This window comes from Aythya fuligula, chromosome 6 (assembly GCF_009819795.1).
Source record: "Aythya fuligula isolate bAytFul2 chromosome 6, bAytFul2.pri, whole genome shotgun sequence".
Classification (NCBI taxonomy): Eukaryota; Metazoa; Chordata; class Aves; order Anseriformes; family Anatidae; genus Aythya; species Aythya fuligula.
This window is the reverse complement of record NC_045564.1, coordinates 39161350-39186811: the sequence shown is the minus strand read 5'-3', so window position 1 is coordinate 39186811 and position 25462 is coordinate 39161350. Positions and strand designations below refer to the sequence as shown.

Sequence of the window (25462 nt, the reverse complement as noted above, 5' to 3'; positions counted from 1 at the left end):
CCCGCCCGGGTCTGTCAGCCTGACGGCCCGCAGCGGCGGGGGAAGGCGCGGTGAAAGAGGCGGTGGAAGAGGCGGTGAAAGAGGCGGTGGAAGAGGCGGTCGGAGCGCGGGGCTGCGGCCCGGGGACGTCCCGAGAGACAGGCGGCGGGGAGCGAGGCAGCGGCTACGGGAAGGACGTGAGGTACGGGAGGGGCAGCGTTGGGCCGGCCGGTGTCCCGGCTCCCTGCGCTGTCAGCCCCTGTGGCTGATTCTCCGCTCCGAATTTAGACAGCGACGCCCGTCAACAGGTTTTCCAAATCCTTTGGGGAAAGAAGGTTGAAATTTGCCTGCTTAAACAAGACATTTGAAAGATTCAACGTAATAATTATAAAAGCAGGGCACCCAGTTAGCCTGGACAAAAGTTAATAGCAGAGCAGTCGTTCACTGCTCGTACCTGGCAGCGATCTCCAAAGTGGGGTGCGCGGGGAGGGTGCCTTGGGGTGACTGAAGAAACATTCAGAGTGTCTTTACTTTCTATTTACGAAATAAGAAAAGAAGTTACTGGTATGGATATTTGACATGCGGCTTGGCACTGGTGCTCTTGCTTGTTCCGTGTGTCAGAGGGTCCCGCGTCACACACGGCACCGAGGTGGCAAGTGCGAGAGAACAAGTGGCAAAGCTGACTGTTCCCAACCTCTGTCACAAACTCTTCATCAAACACTTTACGAGGGAAAGCAATGACAATCTAATGAGATCTGACAAAAAGTCAGCCAAAAAGAGCTGAAATGATCATTAAATGTGGATTTACACCTGCTATCATTAACAATAAACCTCCCCCTGAATGTGCATTGTGCCATGCAATATTAGCTAATGACAGTATGAAGCCATCATGATAGGCCAGACTTCTAAAAATGAAGCAGCTGGAATATGAAGACAAGCCTCTCAGTGTTTTTTTAAAGTCATGTGATACTCAATACAATACTTTACAAAATTTCACTAAACAATAAATCTTTAGAAGCCTCCTTTAAGATTTCTTACTTAATAACAAAAATAAAATAAGGATATCTTGCCCCACTAAGAAGGGGCAAGAGAAGTTATATTCTCAACAGCAAATTACTTCTTTAATAAAAACAATATTTTATGGAAAAAAAAACCAAACACACAAGTGTAACAACTGATAGAGAAGCTGCTTTGAGTTGATTAATAATAACCCAGTATCCAATAATCCAAAATCCAATAATAATCTGAGGTAAGGTTACAAGGATAGCACCACACATGAATTTCATTTGCTGCATAATTCATATAATACATAGTAAACTATTGCAGCAACAAAGTTGGAGCCAGAAGTGCACAAAATGCTAGAGGATGTCATTGATGTGGTTAATTTTATAAAATTATGAATTTTATAAAATTTTAAATTATAAATTTTATAAAATTATAAAATCAAGACCTTTAAACAGTGGAATCATTATAATACTTTGTAATGATGTGGTGAGTGACCAGGGATATCTTTTGTCCCACACATAGGTTTGCTGGTCAACTCATGCAAAGTTCTTAACATAGTTGTTGAACTCTTCCCTAGGATGAGTTATGTGTATTTCTTTCACAAAAAGTTCTGTTCCAAATATGCTGACATCTTCTGTGATGACAAATGGCTGTCAGAAGTACGCTACCTAGCAGATATTTTCAAAATAATAAAACCAGTAAATGCAAGTGAATGTAAAGTAAGGGTTTAGTGAAGCATATTCAATCACGTAAATCTTACTGAAACAAAATATTTTTTGTTATTGAATTTATCTGCTTTGTTGTAAACATTATTTTTAGTAAGAAGACAAGGTTTTCTACCACTAATAAATAAAATGAAATTATTTAAGAAAAAAAACTTCATCTCATCCTTTTAAAATTTCTATTTTTATCTTTTATAATGCACTTAATATATTAGTATAGCAATACACGCATATAATTTGTATACATGTATAATTTGTTTATTATTTATTATATGTATGATTTCATTTAACATGTATATAATTTATATAAATATACATGAGGGATACAGTCTCAAAACATTTTTACTGATTGGAATGTGTGATCAAAAAAGATCTGGAGACCTATATTCAAACTTTATCCAAACAAATATAGGGACTAGATTTTAGTTTTCTATTTGAATTGCAATGTTTTGGACATAACTGACTTTATATTGCTATGTGTCCAGCCAGTACATTGCTGAAATGCATGCTTATTTTGAGGAAAAAAAAAAAAAAAAAAAAAAAAAAGCAGCTAGAATTTAAGAAATGCACATGTAGACTCTATATCCAGATTATTTTTATTATTCTTATCTGGAATATTTCACATGATAGTCACAGGCAAGTATATCCAGCCATCATCTTCTCTATTATGGCAGTGTATTGGGATTGGAAAGACCAGGGAGAAGGGAAGTGTTGTTTCCAGCAGTTTGTAATGCAACGTGGAGCTGCTGAAGCTGGTGTGTACACAGAAACATCCAGCTTCAGCCCCGTTGCTCTCTTCCACACTGGTGTGGGAGAACAGGGGCTGCTTTTCTGGAGAGCTGTTTTCGGGGCCCTGCCTTGCTGTGTAGCACCTCTCTGGACTAGCATCTGGTCCACCAATAAGGTCAGAAGCAGCCTATACAACTAAAAAAAAATCTCAGTTCACTTTTGAAAGCCTAAATATGATTTTACTAAAAAGAGCTGTAGTGCTAAAGCAAGTAAGATCACGATCCTTGAGAAATCTAACCTAGGCCCCCTGTGTTTTGTTGCAAGTTCCATTGCATCTTTTTACATAGTCGTTATTGTTCTATGTGTCTAAAGAAGAAAGTTAAGCAAGAGTACATTAACAACAACACAAAAACATGATGGTGATACTCAGAAGCTAGCGTTCACGTATGAGAAAGAATCCATTAAAATCACTGTCATTTTCAAAATATTTAAATACTTTGGATGCATGGTATCCAAAATATGCACACGGCAAACCAGACAGTTACTTGTACTCTGAAATCAAGACCAGAAGGCTGTTAACCACTAGCCACAGAGACTTTCTCTGTGTTGTGAATTATATTAATAAGTATTTAAAAAATCTTTTGTTACCAGGTCTGTTAGAACTTGTCACACTTCAAAAATACAGCAATGCAGCATTTAGCAAACCATTCTAAACTAACTAATGCATAGTAAGAAGATAGAGTTATACTACTTCAGTTGTATAAAAGCTTCACAGAATTTATTGAAAATACCTACTTGTCATAATGTTTAAATTATCCAGTATTTCATAATTTCAGCCAAAAGATCTACCTTAGTCATTCAGAAGAGTACTTGCTCTTTGAAAAGTTGTGATATGAAATCAAGTGAATATGAAATCAAGTGATATGAAATCATATGAAATGAAGTCTTTGACCACAATTCCTTTGTCTTCAGCAGCACCATAATTTTGCCCTTAATTATCAGAGCCTCTTCATAAAATAACTGATTTTTGTGCTAATCGTGAACAAATGAATTTTCAAGGAGGAAACATGAGTGATAAAATATTATGCCACTGAAAACTACATCCCAACCTGCAGCTAATAAGAAACATCTGTTATTTTTCTTTATTGCCTAAGATATTAAATAGCCATCATTAGACGTGGTAGGCTCTGGCTAAGAATTTTCCAGCACTGATGGCACAAGTATCAGTTTCATGCGTGACTTCAGATAATTTTCCATGTGTAGTTTATTGTAATTTATTTTCCTTCTTAAATAATAATAATAATATCAACAATAATAATAAAACTTAGTTACAGTGTTAATGAATATGGTGTGTTCTGCTTAAATACTGTCATTGACAGTGAAGACATCCAAAAAGCTAGAGTGTTTCTTAAACCGTTTTTATTGCCTCAGACCAGTATCAAGGCAGTATGGTTACTGCAATTCTCTGTGAGAGTTGAAGAGAAGCACTTGCTCAAAACAGCAAAGGACCTGGTCCCAAAGGTAGCATTCATTAATGTTTTTTCTTTCTCCATTTGATGTTGTTGGCAAGATTAGTACTTAATTCTAAAATAACCGTACCATCAGTAAGATTTTCTGATTTTTTTCTGTGATTTTTATAATCCCAGAGTTATGGTAGTTAGTCCTATTTCATCCCATGTAGAAATAGCATTGTTCAAAAAGATATCTTCTGTAGAAATAACATCACCCAAGATAAATGTCTAATTATAATAACCTTTCAATTAAATATAAGAGCTGGAAGTAGACATGCCCAAATCTGCAACTATCTATATGGGATATATTTATTCATGGTTTCATTTTCAGTATTTAAAATTAAAACTTCCATTAAGGAATTATTTTCTAATGTTTACCATCTATGATGTAAACTGTGTTGTGGATGAAGACACCTTCATTGCGTTTCGTCATTATCTTGACTCTGTCAGTGATGGTAATCTTTTGTATTAAGATAATGGGACCTTCAGGCCCTTGGGCATTAAACAAGGTGGTGGGCAGGTGGAGTAGAAGGTGAGTCCTACTCCACTCAGTGTGCCTCTGTGGGCTGGAGAAGGATGATATAAAACAATACTGGAGTACTACCACCCCTTGCTGTTTTATCATGCCGCAATATTCCATATAAGTATAAACCCTGCCTGAGTAAGAGCAAAATCTGCGTATCTTGTGATGAGACTGTGTTAATTTTATCTGCACGCATTTGCTGAAACCATAACACGTGATGCCAAAGATTTTTCTCATATGCTGTAAACATGTTCTGATCTGCTGTGCCAAAACATTTTGTCACAAAAACTAGCTCTTTTAGAGATTCTAAAAACAAACAAGAAAAAAAAAATGTTCATTATGTGATTTATTGGGGATTGTCTTGTTCTTAGATTTTAAGAATTAAAAACAAGAGGAAGGTGAGAATGTAAAAAAAAAAAAAAAAGATATAAGTGGAATCAGGAGGGAAAATTTAAGTAGAAAAGAAAGTAGAAGAGAACATGTAATAAGAAAACAGTATGGATTTATAGCTTGACAGCAACCCTGATGGATGACTACTGTTGTCTGGGATTCTTAGAGCTGAAAGAGTTAAAGGACATCCTGTCTAAAACAGATCTATTTGATATTTCAGTTCTGTACATATTTGTTTCTGTATGAGGCAGGAAATAGCTTTGGTATGCAGCAATTTCCTCCCTAGAAAAGCATCTTACCTTGCAAATATTGAAGCCAATAGTACTGCATGTCTCTGCCAATAAATATTTAGCTTAAAATGGATGATGACATTTTTGGTTGGAGAAATGACTTATTTCAGATGATCTGAAGGAGAAATAACAAAAGAAACTTTTCCAGAAGTATTTGTTCAGTAATTAAGGATTTTCATATTAATGTTACTCTGCCTCAGCAGAGCCATATTGATTTTTCAGTGTATTTGTATGAGCTTGGCTATGGTACCCTCCTTGTATCTGAGCTGAATCAGATGTTTTGGGAACAGATCCTTAAGATAATACAGCATTTTTTTTCTCTGCATTCTGCTAATAGCAATGACAAATGAAGCTAAGTCAGTAACTCTTTATGCTGGTTAAGTTTCAGAAGTTTCTTTTTTCTATTTGCATGCTCATCACTATTAGATATGGTCAATAAGTTTCAGTCCTGGAAGTTGACACATGCAATAGCAAATGTAATAAATCCTTATGTCATTCCTTCTCCCAACAGCAGTGTAGATCTTAGGCAGGCATTGTAAAAGTGTTGTGAACTTGTATATTTCTCTGATGGCATATTTTGGAAAGTTGTGTTAGTCATTCCTGTCCACGGTGCTTTCATTTCAAATTTAAGGTCTCATTAGAGCTTATCTACTCAGATCAGACATATCCCCCACTGGTGGGTACTTTTTGTAAATAGCTGTTGTTTTAATGTGCTGAGGCAGCCTACTTTTACTTTTGGAGGAGTGAACTCAGAATTCACATAGGAAAATTAATTTCTCCCAGGTGCTGCTGAACCTGCTAGCAAAATAAAGAAGAAAATCAACCGTGAGAAAATTGAAATAAATAATGCAAGGAGAGCAGAAGAATCTGGAAAATCCATGTGCGCCTGCTTACCTTGCTGCAGCTTGCATGCAGGTCAGTGTCAAACTCTTCTCCATAATAGTGTTCCCTCAGTCCCCGCAATTCAGACTTGGATTTTGACAGTTGAATCATTTGGATTCTTTGGATACCATGACACCTAATAATGATATACACTGGCTTCATGCTTCTGCTTAAAATGATAGATAGCAGTGTTACTGAGGTAACCATCTCCATCCCTTGTCTATGAGCACAGTTCAATACAAAATACAAGTCCTTCACGGCTTGAGTTAAAGCCAAAACAATATTTCCAATAAGGCCTAAGAACCTTACAGTTCTCATCCATGCTTCCTGTGATATCTTCCTCAAACGCTATAAAACTGATTAAAAGAAGGCAATTCTGAACAGGTTTAGGTTTGGATCTGTTGGTTTGGATATTTAAACTTGGCTTTTCAGAGCGTTGTCTCTTAGACAACCCCTTCATGCCCTTAACATCCAGACCATGGGTCATCTGGCATGAGTCTATGCTTTTAGTGCTAAACCCACAGGGGCAAATTGAACCATTGACCCAGGCTGTATTAGTCACATAATGGGGAATCATGAGTCCAAAAATGAAAGCGATGTTGTACAACCTGCTAATGAGGGTTAATCAGAGGATATATCCAGCGTAAAAGAAAATGTTTTTTACCAGATAGTTTGGAGAGGAGCTGGTGCATAACTTATCAGATAAGGCAATCATGTAATATGGATTTGGTGTGTTGCCTAAAGCACTAATACTACAAAAGTTTAGTGCCATTGTATGTCATTCCAGATTTTTTTTTTTTTTGGTGAAAATCTTTGGAACTTGGTTTAAACAAGAAATAAGTTGATGTCATAGACTTCTTATGATACTAGGTATGATTCACCATTTTTTTTTCTGTTTTTCTTCCACTCACTTTCTTTTTATTTATTTCTGATGTTTACACTATCTCCATCTCTTGTTATATGTTTAAACCAGAAGCTGCTGTGAATGGGAATCGTACCTGCATAATGCTTGTCTGAAAACTTTGTTCTTGAAAAGTAACACTCAGCACTATTAAAATACCACAACATCAGCATGGATATGTAAATTTGGTTTTATTTAACACTTTCCTTTATTTCCTTTTGATATTTTGTTGGAGATCATTATGCTTTTTTTGTTGGAGATCATTATACTTTTTTTGTCTATGTGGGAGGAATGAATGTGACCACAGGATAGTGCAGCTGAAATCTCTTCCTGCCATTCTCAGTCCTATCTCCACTGAAGTCCTGATCACAAAGATATGAGGCTTCAGAGATATTTAGCTGATACTGAGGATAGATTATTTTAGTGGTAGTAATTAGGAATGGAATTTATGTTGTAGTGGTTATACATATTTTTAGAAAGTTCTTGTTGTTTTGTTGGTGGTGTTATTTTGTGTGTGTGTGTGTTTTTTAATTTAGAATGGAGGCATGCCTGAGGGAAGACACAGAATTGAGATTGTGGTAAAGGGACAAGAGTTATAGGAATTGTCTTTGAGCAGTGCTTTCAGTGCTTTGGAGCTCTTTCATGTTTCGTGACAATTTCTCTTTCAGAATCTGCACTCCACAAGCAAGTTACTACCTGATTGCTAAGTCTCACAAAATTACTTGGCAGAATCAAGAATCAACGTCTTTCCAAGCGGACAGTCTGATTACTTGATCTAATCTAGCTAATAGATACTAGCAAAATTATACACCACGCATAGACCAGGTCTAAAACAGACACTTCAGCATATAGGCATATGGAATATCTTCCTGATGTATCATGGTTTTATTCATAACTATTTTTCTCCTTTTCTCCAGTATTGCTTCTTTTCAAATGTCAGAATTACTAGCTTGTGACTACTGATATAAATTGATCCTGTTTTCACATCTGTTAACTGAGAGATGAAGTATTATTTCTGTTTTCTTAAGCTCAGTCACAGTCACAGATAGGTAGTACATTTTTCAATTGAGTCAGTGTAGCTATTTTAGATGCTAGAAGAACATGACAGAAACAAAAATGATTCTGCTGCAGGTGTGTGATACATTTTTTATTGCTTTAAATTTTTTTTTCTCTGTCCTGTGTTTGTATTGTCTCTTTGTATTAGTTCGGAGTAAAGGTGAATAGTTTTGTAAAGAACATTATTGTTAAGTGTCTGAACATAAGCATGTCTTAAGCATAGAAGAGACCAATTAATGAAGGCAGCCATATATTCAGTGATTTTTATATTGCTGCAATTGTTCACATGTGCATATATTATGCCTTCTACAAAATCTGTGGGAAGTCTGGCTACATGTCTGTACAGCTTACCCTGTTTCTTCCCAGTGGGTCTAGGAAATCTGAGAAGTTCAGGTCCTCATTTGTATCTGGATACCAAGTTTTTCATAGACTACAGGGGAAGAAGTGTCCAGTCATCGAATAATAGTGCTGGACGGGGGAGGGTAATATCATTAAGGAGAAGGTATGTCTTTCTGGGTAGTTTTTGGTTATAAAATAACTTTGCTGGCAGAATAACTAGAAAGATTAAACTTTGTCATCATGTGATTTATCCACCTAAATATCCTTGTCTATATACACACACACACACATACATATATATATATATCATTGGGTGATGGAAAAAGTGAATCAATTCTAGTAATTCAATTGCAACACACTGAGCAGTATGAGATCCCTTGCAGACTTCACTATTTCTGACATATCATATTCGTAACTCTTCTTTCCTTAGATACAGGCATGGTTCTTAAAGGCCAAATATGAGAATTCCCTGTATTTTGTTGCCCTTGATCATGGCTTTGGGCCTTTGTCCTTGAAAACAGAGTTTAATGGTAGGTAATGAAAGCAAAGCAAAATATTTTTAATATCGTTATTGGTTTATGCGCCAAGTGACACTGAGCTCCTTGGAGCTAGGCAGCTGCAAATGACTTGTCTTCATATCTACTTTGAGCAAGTGCACAAAAACAACGCAAGTGTTAGAGGACAAGCCACTAGAGGGCACGTGATATTCAGCAACTGGATGGTAATCCTTTACCAGATGTGACTTCATACCCAACACAGCCTCAACAACAAATGTACCTTTTTCACGGGGGGTAGAAACTGATTCAAATTCTCCAGTAATTGCTGCTGGAAGAGCAACTTTCTGAAACAGTAGTGATTATGTGATAATCCTTGGAAGGACATTAATAAGTTGGAAAATGGAGGGAGAGAATTGTGAATTGCCCCTGCTCAGGTTTGGATGGTTGTAGTTTACAGCAGGGGTAACATTGTAGTAGTATGGCATTGAAATGTGATTGCTGTACATACACAGAGGAATAAAAAGAGAAGTTTAACAAAAAGAAAACGTTATGATTGATAGTCTTCACAGAATGTCATAAAAGTTATTCAACAGTGCTAAAGTTGAAGAATCAGAATTAGTTTCGGTATAACCATATGATAATTGTGGGGAGATTCACCTTGTGAGCTAGATTACAGTCTTGAGTCATTTGAGTGAATGGGTCAAGGCTGAGGACAAGAAAATTTCAAGTCTCTCTCTAGTTGCTACCCCATTAGCTTTTTCAAAGGCTCTGTTGTACAGAGTGGCTTGTTGTGTATATCTGTTGAGGTGCCAATCACTCGGAAGGCAAGGAGGAGGAAGCAGAGATGAAGGGACCCTTCTCTTTTCCCCATCAGACTGTCGAATTGGATCAGCATGTATGCAGCAGTAATGCGTATAGGCCTAGTCATGTGGAATCTGTAAATAGGTTGGGTTGCAGGCTGTGGAAGTCTTGGAAAAGCACATCTTTCTTGTGATCTTGTTTACATGCTGCTTGGAAAGTGCAGGAAAGGATTTTTTTGTTCTATATTGGTGGGGAAAAAAAAGTGTATCACAAGCTCATAGATGTAACTATGTATAGACAAGCTGCCGCTAGGTGGTGGTCAAGAAGTAGAGGATTTTAGCATTTGTAGGACCAAGAGAGCCGGCAAGCTGAAAAGAGCTTTCCCGGCTCTTCATACCTTGTAACAGAGAGGCTTTCCAAAGTACACAGCTTAGACCTCTGTGCATCACTAGGGAAGTTTCATGCTGCTTGCTTACACAGAAATCTTCATCTTAATATGTTTGTCCCTATGGCTCTTTGCACAACAACTTCTGAAACATTGGTCCAAACAGCTTTTATGGTCATGATCATTAGCTGCCACCGTGTCTTGCACATTATTTTAAAACCACTTAGATTAGGAAGGTAATCACTGATGCAAAGGAAAATGCATGGCAGCCTAGTCTGCAAAATAATACATGGAGACGGCATTTTCAGAGTGACATACATTTTTGAGCAATTAGTTAAGTCAGTAGGCTAGGCTGAACTACCTTCTTAGGTTTAAGGTATGTTCTCAAATGTGTGTCATTTTGAATCTTGTTCAAGCAAATGGTCTCAGAAATTTACTTGTTATGTGGGAAAAGTTTGAAAAAGAACATCTGAGAGTGGCTTTTCTTAGTCTTTTTTTACAAGCTTCATTGTCAAACTTCATAACTGGTGAACAGGATGGATATTGCAGTTGGGTTATAAAGGAATTTCCTTTGTAGGCCTTCCTATGTCAGGCATGAGCAGAGGACTCTACAGGTTAGCATACCAATGAAATGTAAAAGATTTTCTTTCTTAGTTACCTTTGTCTGAATGTATAACAATGTCAGCAAGCTAGACAGGTTCAAAATAAATGCCTTTTCAACAGTCAGTGAATGGCCTTATCCCTGTTTCACTGTTTAGGATTATAATTGTGTACAATATTTGGAATTCGATAAATCTATTCCACAACATCTTAGTAACCTCTCTGAATGAGTAGCAGCTTTAAATAGGATCTGGATCAATAGCAGTGCTGGGGAATTTACAGCCAGGCTGGAGAAATATATATTTTGTTCCCATATTATGCACTCATATATTAGGACTGATTTTTTATGCAGAGGGAAAATTGTCAACAGTCAGCATTTCAGGTGATATGATCTCAGTTTCCTGTACCTCTCTGGTCAATCTGGGGAAGCACCAGCTGATTCTGGATTTACTTAACTATTTAAATAATTTTAGGACATAGTCAATGAACTGTGATTCAGTGCTGTGACTTGATTATGAGTCTTTGTAATTAGCAGGAGGTCTTTTGCATTTAGTCCTAATGCAGATCAATGTCTTCTCATAATGTGTAATTGCTTTGTGCTGATGCACTTGGATATAATTCATTTCATACTCCTCCTAGTCAAGAAAAAAGAATCTACATATACCTTAAAGAACTAGCTAGAAATTATCTCACTAAGTATCCTGCTGCTTGAACTATTCTTTTTCATGTAATTCATATAAAGTAGAACAGACCACAAGGAGACATTTAATATGAAATAGAAATGGTATGCGTAAAGATGTTTACCAGTATTTAGGGTGTCCTGAAGTAGGAAGGCTATGGAGTGCCTGCAATTATTGGTCTGCCCTTGGACTCTTTCATGGAGTGGTCGCCTTCATGGCTAAGACCAGGGCACTGGCTGACTTGACACACTTGTCCTGCCTTTGGGATGTCTGTGGAAGCATTACTGCCCTACTCTCTCAAGGGCAGTGCCTGCTTTGCTTTTTACAGCACTGTTGATGTCTTCTGTCATGAGCGGTTAAACTTCATGTCTTCCTGTGGTGGGTAAGTGCTCCTTGTGCAAACTGCCTACAGGCATCTGTACCAGACAGCTTTGTGACCCGGCTTGTTATTAGCTACTGCCACACCCATTGCATTCTTTTATAACTACTTTTATTCCCTAGACTAACCACAGCAGCAAGAGCTTTCTTTCTATTTTTGTAATTTAGCAGCATACCTTCCCAGTAAACGCTGCCTTAGTGTGTGCTTTTCCTGGCCGCTGTTCAGAAGTGGAGTGAGTGATCAGCACCTGAAATTCCATCTGTCCATGTTAGCCTGCCTGCCCTGGCTCTGTGGCAGCACTCCCCAGATCTTCAAATAATGCATACGAGACAAGTTATCTCTTTGTGCACTTTGAGCAAAAAGAAATGCTTTGAACTTATAAAGAGAACCAAAACCTCAGCATTGTGTATGAATGCCCATGTTCAGCAATGGAGTGGGCAGTTACACATGATGGTATCCTAAAGAAGCCATTGCATTCTCTTTATCAAACTCAACAAAGCATTCCTGTTCTGATACTTTTCCTTGTCCTCACAGCCCCTTCTAGAGCTTGCTTACAAATGTAACAAATTCCTCAACTTTCTCTTTCAACTTTGCTCTATTTATTTAGTTAGTTATTTATTTTTAAATGGAGAGGTTCCACAGACAAGGGAAACTGTTGTCTTAACTGTTTGGCTGCATGAGCCAGCATGTCACTTGAGATATACTGAGCAGCTTCTTGCTATTCTTACTGGCATTGTATTTTAGAACAGCCTGCAATGAGTTCCATACTATAAAAGCTACATATTTAACAAGAATCAAAGTGGGTTAAAGGTATAGCTCCCAAACTGGTGTCCCTGAGTTCATAATTGGTGTTTTATAAAAGCATTTTGTCATTACAGCGTTTCCAGTTGCACATATGAGGAGACAGATTGATGTGCAATACAAATTACCTACACAACTGTAACCTGTTTTGCTGCTCCTTCCTTTAGTGTAAGACACATACCACAGTCCAATGTAAGTGTGTTAGTCTGTGTATTCTGTAATCTCCTCCAGCCAGATAATTACTTTCCTGAGCGAAAGTCGCAACATACTAATATCATGAGATAAGTGAAATCAATGTAAATTAAGGACTAGTCTGAACTGAATGCAGTTGTCCAAAATGCTTTTTCCTTCTCTCATGAACTGTAATTATTCTAGCATGATGGTGCTGATCTGATCTGAAATTCCATATTTTGCAGCTCTCCACTGACCTTTGTGACCCTATTTTGTCCAAGAAACAAGGCAACTTTTCCACACACACCTACCACTGTGGGGGGTGTTTTTGTACAGGTAGATGACAAGGTAAGATGACAAGGGCCTGAAGGATGCATCTAAGTAACAGTCTTGTGACTTGCTTACATTAGAAGAGTTTTTTTATTTCAGTCTGAGATCCTCAATCTTGCATGTTATCTTTCTGACTCTTGCTTTCTTTCCGGTGCTTATGCTTTGGCTATTTTCATTTTGAAAATGAATATCCTAATAATAGGACAAGGGGAACAGTTTTAAACTAAAAGAGGTGAAATTTAGATTAAATGTTAGGAAGAAATTCTTCACTCAGAGGGTGGTGAGGTACTGGCCCAGGCTGCCCAGAGAAGTTGAGGCTGCCCCATCCCTGGCAGTGCCCAAGGCCAGGCTGGGTGGTGCTTTGGGCTGTGTGGGCTGGTGGGAGGGATCCCTGCCCATGGCAGTGGTGGGCTGGGTGGGTTTGAGGTCCCTTCTGACCCCAACTGCTCTGTGATTCTATGATTTTACCTTTCTGCCCTTGAAGGATTATTATGACTAGTACAAATGAGACCCAGGTTTGACCAACATAGTAATAGGAAGACAAATTCTGAAAGGTTGTGTTAGGTTGGATTATGTAACACATAATGTTTTTTCATAGGTTTTATTTTATGGCTTCCTTCATTTGAATTTAGTTTTATATAAATTTGATTCAGCAGAGCCTGCTGTTCTCTGATCTAGAGGGATGCCTGACATGCATTTGCGTACAGAGGAGTGATAGTATATTATCATGAATAGGCCTTTCCTAATTTTCATTTTAATAGCAAAACAATTAATATTAAAACTTGATTTAAGCAGCAGATGAAGCTTATTTACTGCAATAGGCTCTATTGTACAAGTTGCATTTAAGTGGAGGGCATGGTACAGAAATAACATGTCAAACGCCACACTTACTTACATATGAGACTGACTGATATCACTCAATGCTTTTTATTAAGTAATGCATTCTAGTTGAGTTTGCTGATATAGGAGGGTTTTCTGATTTCATACGTCCAGTATCTTTTTAGAAAGTGCTATATCCATATTGGGACTCTGAATTTGGTCTCAGCCCAGATGTAAGTCATTGCATGGCAAAACATGAGCCTTGAGAGTGCTTTAAGACACTGAAGAATGAAAGCATGTAGGTTTTCAGCTTTTTTTTTTTTTTTTTTTAATTCTTACCAGAAAGTTATACAGAGCATGTAACTGTTCAGTAAGAGGGGGTAAAATAATCACATTGAATTATGCTAAAACCTCACAAAGCATTGAGTTACTTTTTGAGTAAACTTACTAAACATATGCAGAAGTTAGAAGGATTGAATTAATTATTTTCCTTCAAGCACCTTCCTCGATAACATACAAAGTTAAGGGAAAAATAAAGTATGACTATGTTTCAGTTTCTTGTGTTTCAGCACTTAATCTATAGGTGGTTTACAGGTTTTATAAAGACTTAAACATCTGATTTTCATTGGGGAAATATATGCTATGCTTTTCACCTACCCTATATGCTCTAGCTGCTGAAATATCTGATAGAAAGTCTTAGAGATGCAACACTGTGAGTGCTTTGTTTAGGCACTGACTATTTTAAAATGCTAAAATAAATGAAATCATGCTTACGGCAGATTGAAATTAAAGTAGACAAGTCTCAGAGGTCTCCCTGTTTCATTCACAAAATTGAGGAGACAGGCTTTTGAAAGTCACATTTACCCTGGGCAATAATCTATTCCGGATATTTTACTGAAACTTGTACCAGGTTTGTGCAGACACAGTCCCACACAGACTTGAGGAGGGGCTTAATGGATCAAGCTGTTTGTACAGTACCTGATCTATGTCTGTGTATCACTGTATTACGTCTGTCAGTTTTGCTAATTATTTTGCAAGTCTTTTTTTTTTTTTTTTTTTTTTTTTTTCCCCAGTATGTTTTCAGATTAGATGTTTGGTGTGGGAAGCTATATAATTGATGATAGATTTGATTGTCCGACATCATATTCACAAAAGCTTATCAGAATTGTTTTTCTGGGTTAATCTGAACGTCCTCTAGAATGTTCCAGTTTTAAACACATCTGATTAGGTTTTATGAAAATAGCATAGCTAGGATGATTGCATGAGCAAGTCTAATTATGGTATAATTATCAATCCTCCTGTTAATTAAAATGCCATAAAGAAAGCTAAGTACACATATTTATTTATTTATTTATTTTGATGCCCTAGAACACCTAATAAGAGCAAAAAGTAAACTCAATATTTTTGAAACTGTGTACATTTAAAACTGATGAATGCTCTGTAGGGTGTATTCATCTAAATATAAGGTATTTCAAATCTCTAATAACATAATGGCATCCTTGGATGAAGAAACAAATTGTAAAACATACCTCTGTGATGGTAATTGTAAGCAAATGAAGGATCTTGCTGCTGATTTCCATTTTTCTTTGCAGACTCTGACTCCTCCCACCTCCGCGATGTGTGTGAAGAGATGTTTCTCCATATCCCCTGCAGAAATGCTCTGAACATTGCCTTACTCCTGATCTAGTCTTGCCTGAGGTAAAAGCTCAAGGTCTTCTCCTTAACAAGAAGCAGTATCAAACTGCAAACAGTGTTTTATATACTCCAGCCTTATACTACACTTTCATATTTTAGGGGCTTGGCTGGGAAAGAAATTGAACCTTTGGATGTTTTTCTGTCTTGCATTTCCTAGATTCAATGACTGACAAATCAATTTCAAATCTGCCTTGATGATCAGAAGTGCAAATCTTATAAAACCTTGAGTTTTGGATCCAGACTCTGACACTATTCAAATCCTCAGCTAACAGCAGGGTGCTCAGAGAATTCAGCCAGCAGCATGCTCCAGTTTAGAATTTCCTGCAAGTTCATGGCTGAGTTTCGTGAAGACCGCTCTGCCACTGACATCTTCTCCTGGCAATGTGACAGAAAATAAATTGAATAATTTTATGGTCAGGTGTTACAGGCTCCATAATGCCATACATATTGTAGTCACATTGTGTTCTAGCTTTGGAAAATGCTTCACAGAAAATGGTTGTAATAGGTGGTTAACATCGCTCAGTACTCAGAGCAGGGCCTGAGGCCTCTGCAACTGATTCCTTTGGAAAAGTTGGCCTACAAGGCATCAGACCTCTTGCTGTAGGTCTAGGCTCACAACACCCAGCCATTTCAAGTCTCCCTTTCTGCAGTCTGCTTGGCAAAATGGGAGGAGTTTATCCCATGTGAACTGAAGGAATTTTGGCAGTCTCATCTTCTGGCGACTGGTACGGCTATGAGGGCTGCCTCATCAATTCCTGTCAAGCTGCCCTGGCTTAGTGGAGGTGCATGAGGGTGCACAGCATCAGCAGCTGGGACATGGCTCTGGTTATGCTCACTGGGTACTGGGAACTACTGCCATGAGAGCAACAAGCTCAGCTGAACAAACTTTGCATTGGTGAGTGGGCTTGGCCAGCCAGCACCTGGGGGTGTGGTGCTGTGACTATCTTATCTGGCTTAGTCTGTTAGAGAAAAATACAGCACAGTGACTTTGCTTGTAAGTCACTTTGAAGACTTTCTTTTCTGAAGCAGCATGTCATTGGTTTTGAGCTCACTGAAGCCCTTTCTTCTTAGACAACACCATGGATGTCTGTAAAGAATTGCATAGGGACAAGAGCAAGCATTCATATGAGTCTTGCTAATTGAGTTGCTCGAGATGCTGCTGGTTATACAAAGACATGCAAATATCAACCTTACAAAACTCATCATAACTTGCCTGCCAGTTGTAGGGCATGCAAGAATGTTGGAATCCTGCTGAGCATGGTCACTTTTCTTTAGAGTGGTTGTGCTTTAGAGTGGATAGTTTGTCTTTTCTCAACAGGAGACCAGAAGTCTACTGATGCACTGTTCCTTTTAGCCAGAGGAAAAGGATGCTGCCCAAGAAGAGCTGGAAAGAATGTAAGTTAATCATAAAAAGCATTTGCACTTTAAAAATAAGAAAGCAGGTATCTCAGCTTTAGTGAAAAAGAAAGCCCGTGTGGTTTATCATTTACAAGCTCAGGTATGAATCAGTATGGAGAACCCATTGGCTGTAAATCATATTTAATTATCTGATTACTGTTTTGGGGTGTAAATACAAGACAGTTGATGGATCGAGAAGAAATTTCAGACCAGACAAGTCCTTTCATTAACCTGGAATGTGGACATTTTTAAAGTGGGAAGATCATAGTTATCCTGAAATTAAATTATGCTGTGGCCTTGCTTCTTTGTTTTTGCCAAATTGGGCAACGGAAAGAGCATACATTTTCTGATATTCTGAGTGTAGAAAAAGGGGCATACATTGAAAGGTTTAGTCTCCAAGTGCTTTGGTTAACAATGAGTTCTCTTTAAGAGGTCACTTACTGCATGAGGAAAATAGTAGTTTGTGTTATTTCTCAACAGTTCTTCAGTCCTGCATGTAAAATTGTAATCATAGCTCTGTGGGTGGAGTGGAGCACACAGAAGCTGGCTGTGCTTAGTATTTTATGTGCTATTTATTTGTCAAGATACAATTTATTTTCTTTTGGTTTAAAGTGTGATATATTAGGAACATATAAGCACAATGGTAGGGAAAATTTGGGGTAGGAAGACAGTCAAAAAATAGGAAATGAAGAACATATGGCTTTGATGAGGGAATTCCTGGCTTCAAGGACTGATATGTGGATGCTAGAAAGCCATGACATCTGCCTGGTGAGAGCTGATTCTGTCTCTACGAGAAAACAGAAATGGGAGAAGCAGTGAGCCGTCTGTGTTTGTATATTCTTTGTTTGCTGCCTGTGTTTAGAAAGGTTCTTTATAAATGAAAATTGGCAGTTTGAATGAATCAGCCTTGATTTGAAGCCTGCAGTTGTTGCTCAAAACCAACACAACTAGGCTGGTTCCAATGGAAAGAGAGTTTTCTAGAAGTATGTGAATGCTATCTGTATGCAGTAGTCCCTGAACGCTAGCCTTGGTGTTATACTGGAACAAATAGTACTTTAAGGCTTATGCACAATCCCTCTTCCTCTTTTTATCTGCTTGAAAATGAGGTATTTGCTGGTCCTTATGCAGAAACAGGAAGCTGTATTCCAATGCTCTTTACAGCTGCTGTGGAGATAAGCTTTTTCTGTCTGGAAAGATGAAGAATGGGTATGTTTTCCGTGCAGTTCAAAAGAACCCACATTTTGTTTTGCCATGTACTCCTCAAACTGCATGTCCCTTTCCTACTCCTTAGATTGTAACTGGCACATTGAATTAGTGAAGATGCATGTTTATTGATCATGCTGTGCTAACCGTATCCTTTTCTATAATATTTCAGCTCCTATGGGGAAAGGCATGGCCAAATTTTGATTTAGCTTAAAACAAATAATCACTGCTGCATATTTTTGTCATATTAAAAACAGGTTATTAATTGTACCTGTAAAAATATTCAGAACACACGGACTACTTTGCTTTAAAAACAAAACAAACAAACAAACAACAACAACAACAACAACAAAAAACAACAAAGACAAAATAATTTTTTGACAGTCTTTTTATATACACCAGTACAGAAACAGTAGATTTAGTTTGGTTTCTTCCCTTAATTTGACTTTGTCCCACAGGAGATAATTTTATGTAACCAAGTACAGAAGTTCACAGCCCACTTGACACAACCCTTTATTTTCAATCCCTGTGCTATTTATTAATCAGAGGAAAAACACTTGAAAATATAGTCTGATGATCAAACTAAAATAAGAAGAGGAGAAAAATGCATTGAGAAAATAAATATCCCAACATAAAATTTGTAAAACACACATGCCTTAGGAGCTAGACAGATCTCCTTCCATAGAGGGATTTGGGTTGTGTTTATATTACATTTTTTCATAAAGACGATAAGTATGATTGCTGCTCTGATATTTTCTTAAAAAAACAACCAAACAAAAAACCAACAACAAAAAGCTTTGTGAATGGTAATGATGAAAATAAAGCAAGAAAATGAGAAAGTGATTTATATCAAACTTAAAGATACTTATCATAATGACCACTACATACTGGGAATTTCAATAATTATTCTTAATCTGCTTAATGACTAAATTTAATGTGTCCTACATAAAAAGATAAATCTCAGTAAGAATCTCAGAAGATTTATTTTCATTCTCTTGATGTTTTTAAGCTTTCATGATCTCTAGTAACTCTGTATTTCACGTTAGGTCATTAACCTAAGCTCTAGCAAACTCATTTTCTTTATCATCTTCCCTCCTGAAGGTTAATGACAGAATGCACAAAGGTGTTGATGAGACACACAGACTTAACTACATAGTCTTCAGACAAAAGAGGCCTATTTTAATGGATTTTCTTAATGTAATGTAGTAGCACATGATAAAAACAGATGTAAAAATGTTTAATCCATATGATTAAAGCAGCACACCTCAGGACCTAGAGTAACAATCTAGGAAAAGAATATATATAAGAGGAACTCATGTTAATTTGCACTAAGCTGCTTTGGATGACCACAAATCAAAGCTCTGCTGTGAGCTTTTTTACTTTTTATTTTTTTTAAACTGTCCATGTAAAACATGAATGGCTGTCACATTACAGTAACAACCTGGGAACATCACTAATAAGCTTGCTAATAGTCATAATCAATAAAGGCTAACTATGATCATGCTCACCATGCAAGCATGCGATGTAATTTTGACCATGCTGGCAACAGTCCCATCTGCAGACAAATGCTTTAAGATGTTATGGATCCCTGGTGCTGTTTTTAGAACTCTGCTAAATTGCTGTGCGTTTTGTTGTTTAGTGGCTGAAGGTGAGTTGCATGGCTCTCTTCTACATTCCCTTAGCGTGGCAGTAAATAATTACCCAAGCAGAGATGAAGAGAGGTTGTCCTGTGGACCAGTATGAGGAGTATGTCAAATATGCTCAGGCCCTGCTTGCTGCTGTCTTTTTGGCAGCAGCTAGAAAGAGCTAGAAGGAGCCTGGGGAAGGAATGTGCCTTTTGTCTGGAGCAAGGCACTGGGCTTTAGTAGTAGCAGTGATGCCTGCAGAAAGGGTGCTCAGCTTCACTTGGTCTCTGCTTAAAAGTGTGAGTTGAAGAAATATTAGAAATATTAGGTCTAGGGAGTCTAAATTCTTTGGTGGGGAAATACCTATGTCTATATTACCTTTGAGGAGTTGTTCACGAGCTTGAGGAATGGAAAGCTCATGGTTGATATTAAACTTGTGCACCTTATGTGGTAGTTCAACACAACTGTACTCATGTTCATGCTTCCTGTAATTCCAGTTTTCCTGAAGCATAAATGATTAGGTGCTGCTGATTTAAACCTATAAATGTCTAAAGCAAAAAATGAGATTACCAGGGACTGAACTCAGAACCAATGATTTAATTTGTAACAAACAACAAGCTTTTTTTTTTTTTTTTTTTAGAATTTGAATAATTTATTTAAAAAATCAGATCACTTCAGGGACAAAAGGGAGATGGATTTAGTTTAGAAAAAAAGATTTCCATGGTCATCAGCTGAAATTGGCAAGTTTCAAATTACTAACAGAATCACACAGGAATATAACTTTTTACTTGAACTCTCTAATCTCCAAATTATTAATAATAATATAACCTGGTTTGACTCAGTGAAACATCAAATTCTTTTAAATGCACATTGGGCAGTCTAATGTAGAAATATGGTTGACTCTGGATGACTTGTTAAATTCACCCAGCCATCATCAACTTTTTCACAAGGTTATGAACGTTTAATCAGGAAGTACACTGAATAAACAGACAAGAAGACTGCTTCTGTAGAATGTAGAATGAGCTATGAAATGTAGAATGAACTATCCAAGCAGCAGAAGACTTAATAAATGAGACATTGTACACATAAAAACAAAAAACTTAAAACTTTTTAGAAATTAGCTTATGTAGCTAACATATTTTTCAAGACAACATCATGATTGCTACCCATGAATGCCACACTCGCCAAAAAAATAAAGAAAAAAGAAAAAAAAAAGTTTTATTCTACACATAAATGGCAGTCAGTTTTTCCATTCTCAAATTCCAGCAACCTGAAGCTACTTGTGTCTGAAAAAAGGCACAGAAAAAAATATTACTATTCCTGTCAGCAATCTCCATGAATCTCAGAAGGTGTAATACGTTCTCTTAGTTACCTCAGATCATCTTTAAAATTACCTGCTTTTCCTTTTTTCCCCCATGATCTCTGTAATAGAGACCACATTACAATGTAAAAGTTTGAGTACCTAATTTTAGTACAGTTGGCCTAACCAAGTTCTAATTCTTAATTTGTTGAATTAGTGCTATAGGGTATAACACAGCACAACTGCTGCACAACTGCAACATAACAGTTTCTCCTCTTAGCGTGTTTATAGTCCTGTAGATCTTAGACTTTTGGAAGTCTTCCCATGCCTAGTGCCACCGTATTTGTGCTGGCATTCAGCTTGATCACAGCCTGCAGAGGACAAGGTTTGCTCAGAAGGCAGGCAGGCACAGCATTGGCTCAATGCTGGTTATTTTCAAGCTCTGCTTTGCCAAAAAGGGCCATTTACTTGTTGATGAAGACTAGTGTCTTTTTAAATCTGAATGGTGGAAAGGCGCCTCCCCAGGTGCTGATCAGTTCGAAGTAACATTGCTCACAGCAGCAGTGCAGCCGTGCTTCAATAATCATCCAGTTCCAAGGACTGATGGAGTAAAAGAAGTGGTGAAGCCAGAAATGAAGCCTTTCCTCATAGAAGATACAAATTAACAGCTATGAGGTATCTATGTATAAATGATTTTGTGGCAAACCTTTATAAGGGTTACATGTTTCTTGCCGTGGTCTCTGTGTGCCTCTCCCAGTCATCATGGGCTGGGTGTTGGTAAAGAGCATTTCCACTGGCCCTGGCCAGCCCCTCCTGGCACCAGCCTCGTGTCACTTTGTGCCGCTGTGTAAAGCTTCCTCGAGGTTCTCTGCCCTGTGCTACCTATGAGAGGTGTCGGGTCTCCAGTGTTCTCAGGATGACCGCTTTCTTTCTCATCCCTTTATTTATTATTGTTCACAGCTGCCCTAATTTACCCATGGCCACAAACCCAGGTTTTTGCTTTTTTTTTAAATTAAATTGATGTTCACGTTGTCACCTTTTATTAGTCTTATGAAAACTCAAACACAAAATGTACAAATGAGTACTGTCATTGGATGTCTTCTCTTCAACTAAACAAGTGTCTGTCAGCACTGATAGTCTGAGGACCTTTTTTTTTTTTTTCTTTTTCTAGAATGTTTATGGTCTTCCCTTCAGGCAAACATTTTTTTTGCCTAGCTCATCTCTGCTCCTGTCAGGCTCATCCATGTCTCTCTTCTTTGGCTACCCCGTAAAGTAATGTGGGTATGGCAAATAAATGTTTCATTTCACTTGGCAGTTCACATGTACTCATTAGGTTGTTCTGATGTTGTCAGGCCATAGCCAGGTGTTCTTGCAATAGCTGTACGCATGTTTCTTGAATTAATGTTTTAGGAACTATCCTAAATCTGTGTGCTATGGTAAGTGGAGTTGCTCTGTTTTTCTCTCAGGATGTTGCCAAAACATGCATCTGTCTGAGCATGTAGGAGAAATTTTAGAAGGCACTGCAAGACTGCAGCACTTACATGCAAGCTCAGCTGCAGGGGACTCTGTGCAGCAGTGACACCCCGGTCAGGCAGAAGTGGCTCACAGCCAAGATCCCCAGCTGACCAGAGCGAATGCCTGGGGTCAAAAGGTCAGATGCAGCCTCTGAGGAAAGGGGATCGTATTGATTCACTAAAACTCCAGGTACGGTAGCTGAGCATTCTGAACTCACGTATAACTTAAATTTCCTACGTTGTTCACAGAGGACACTTCTTAGTCAGGCAGGAGTAAAGACCAGGGTCTGGATTTTTATGTTTTGAGGCCACTTAAATGATAATCCTAATTCTGTTATGTATTAAAAGGAAATTAATCCTATTTTGTGACACTTCTCCCCTCCTCGGGAATTACAGAGATGTTAATTTAAGCCTTTGTTTCCTATTTTTCTGCAGCATTCAGTGAGTATGACGGCCTCCCTGAGGTCAGTGCTGCTTTTCATTGCCCTCCGTGGGAGCTATTTACCTAAAAGGAAAAGCATAAGGCTGCTTTTGAGTCTCACTGTACATCTTCTCAATCTGTTCTAATATTAAACTATTTAACTCCCTGATTCTGATACAGTTTAGTTCTTGTTCTTTCAGTCCATTTGCAGATTAATTATGGAAATAGAGAAGTACATTTTCCAGGGTGCTATTACTATTTAACTTTCAAATCAGCATTACCCTGTCTTAAGACATGGACTTTTTGAAAGTTAAACAGTCTTTTATCTTCCTCACTGGCTTATCAATCTGAATGCAAAATTGTGAATAGAGTAGATTTTAAAAAAATTTGCCTTATATTTATGCTCCTGACATTTTGCAACAGACCACTCCACTGTGAAAATGAACAATGAAATTAAACTGTGCCCCATTTTTCTCCACTTTTGCACATTGTCTGAAACTGCATGTAAAGAGAAATTAACCAACCTAATAATTTTAATGAGTATAGCACCAAGATGTAATGCGTAAAAATATATAAACAAGTAAGACTAGTAAAAACAAAAGAAAATGAATGTGATGAAACAGATGTGCTACAACATAGATGTGTTGCTGTCCCAAGTCTTGTTGCTTTTGATCTTGATTGAAAACCTCAAAAATCATTCCTTCATAGAGCTATTTGCTATATTGCATTGATTATCTGCTTTTTTTGAGAGGTATTAGCGGATTCAAAGAAAATACAGGCTATGTATTTTCTATATATACAACAGACTATGATCCTGCCAGTCTCTACTATATCGTCTACAGCTAATTTAAATCTTCCTGGGACAAGGCAATACCAACCAAGTATACTTGGCTCACCTTTAGTAGGTAATAGGCATACCAGGTAATCAACGCTGATCTGCATTAATCTGTGTAGCAAAGCTTGTACATGACTCTGAAGGTAGTTAAAACCTGATGTGAGATCAGTGCTTCTTGTAAGAACAATTTGGCCAATCTCAAGCTGAAGTAAATAGAAACTATTTTCTACCTTAACAGGAAAAAAAAAATGAGTCTACTAGGAAAGAAAGGGCACAATCTGCACAGCACCAACCCTCAACAACACATCACACTGCAATCATTGGGGAATGTCATAGCTGTGTACAAAGTTAAGATATAACTTGTTGCTTTCACTGTGCTGTTTACCCCTGAACTTCTTACCCATTGTACAATCAGGAGGCAGAGGTAGCCCAACCAAGTATGGAAAAATTGCCTCGTTACCTAAACTTAGAGCAGTTCTGCTTACCTTTTATCATTTCACTGATGCAATCAGGATATTTGCAAATATTAGAAAGTGAAGAAAATTGCAGTGATGGGGAACAATAATTATGAACACTATGAAGTTAAGAGATTCTGCAGCATGAGGAAAGTACATGATGTAGTTACTTAAAATAATCAATTATTTGAATTATAAATAAATCCAAGGAGAATTTAGCCTTCGTGGAGACTACACTTTCTCTGAAAGCAAGAAGATATTTTTTTGAGGGGACTGAAGGGGAGGAATAGAGAAGTGGTGGGAAGAAAACATGATAAAGTTCTGAAATATCTTGATTACCTGCATCTAAAGTAAAAAAAAAATAAAATACTAGTCTAGGGAATAAAGGGAAGTACATAGTTTCACACCTTGGTATGCCAGACTGACAAGTTTGGAATATATGCACTGTTGAATGGCCAAAGTGGTTTTGATATGTTTAACCTGCTTAAAACATATGATCAGACTTCACATTTATGGTATTTGTTTTTGAATACCACACAGAGAAAATAATAATAAAAAGAACAGGGAACAACTTTCCATGGATGAGACTTCCATATTTATTGTTCTTCCATGTGCATAGAAAATGGCAGTGAAGTTTTTTATGAAATAGGCAAGGAATGGGAGAGGTGTAGATATACTGAACTAAACTTTGTGCTTCAAAATTACACTATTAATTTTAAAAAGTTTTTTTTTTTTTAATTTATAACATTTTCTTGGATTTTTTTTTTGTGCATGATGTTTCAAATTCCTTTTAAAATGACACACTGCATTACAAATGGATGGCACTTTGAACCAACATGGCATTTTCATATTTACACCAATGAAAGAAATTTACACAACGTAATAGCGTACAATCTTGACATTTAGTAATAGCAATAAAACAAGGGCATCCGTTTTATTTTTTCTGTACAAACTATCAGAACAAGACTTTTATTCACATAAAAAAAAAATCAGCTTTAATTTGCTCTGACCTACGCACTTTCCAAATTCATTTTACTCAATTCTCAAACCTTTCATCACATCGCCCACACCCTCACCAGACTACAGGAACTACAAGTAATTATACCTAACATCTAAACAGAGCAAAAAATCCATCCCTTCCAGTTTTTCTTCCTGACAATTCATCACTCAAAAAAAAACAAAACAAAAAAACAAAACAAAACAAAAAATCTCCAAAACCAAAACAC

At 37.4% G+C, this 25462-nt stretch overlaps 1 long non-coding RNA gene across 2 annotated transcripts; it reads left to right on the top strand.

The window, feature by feature from the left end:
- Window positions 1–65: 65 nt before the first annotated feature.
- LOC116490980 lies at window positions 66–23115 on the top strand. 2 transcript variants are annotated; one of them, XR_004253439.1, is made up of 7 exons: window positions 66–181; window positions 5933–6064; window positions 12887–12989; window positions 15383–15488; window positions 16804–16880; window positions 18045–18089; window positions 22478–23115. It is a non-coding gene; the product is annotated as an uncharacterized LOC116490980 (long non-coding RNA). The 2 variants fall into 2 exon arrangements; XR_004253438.1 differs by having other exon boundaries at window positions 15383–16380.
- Window positions 23116–25462: the final 2347 nt, after the last annotated feature.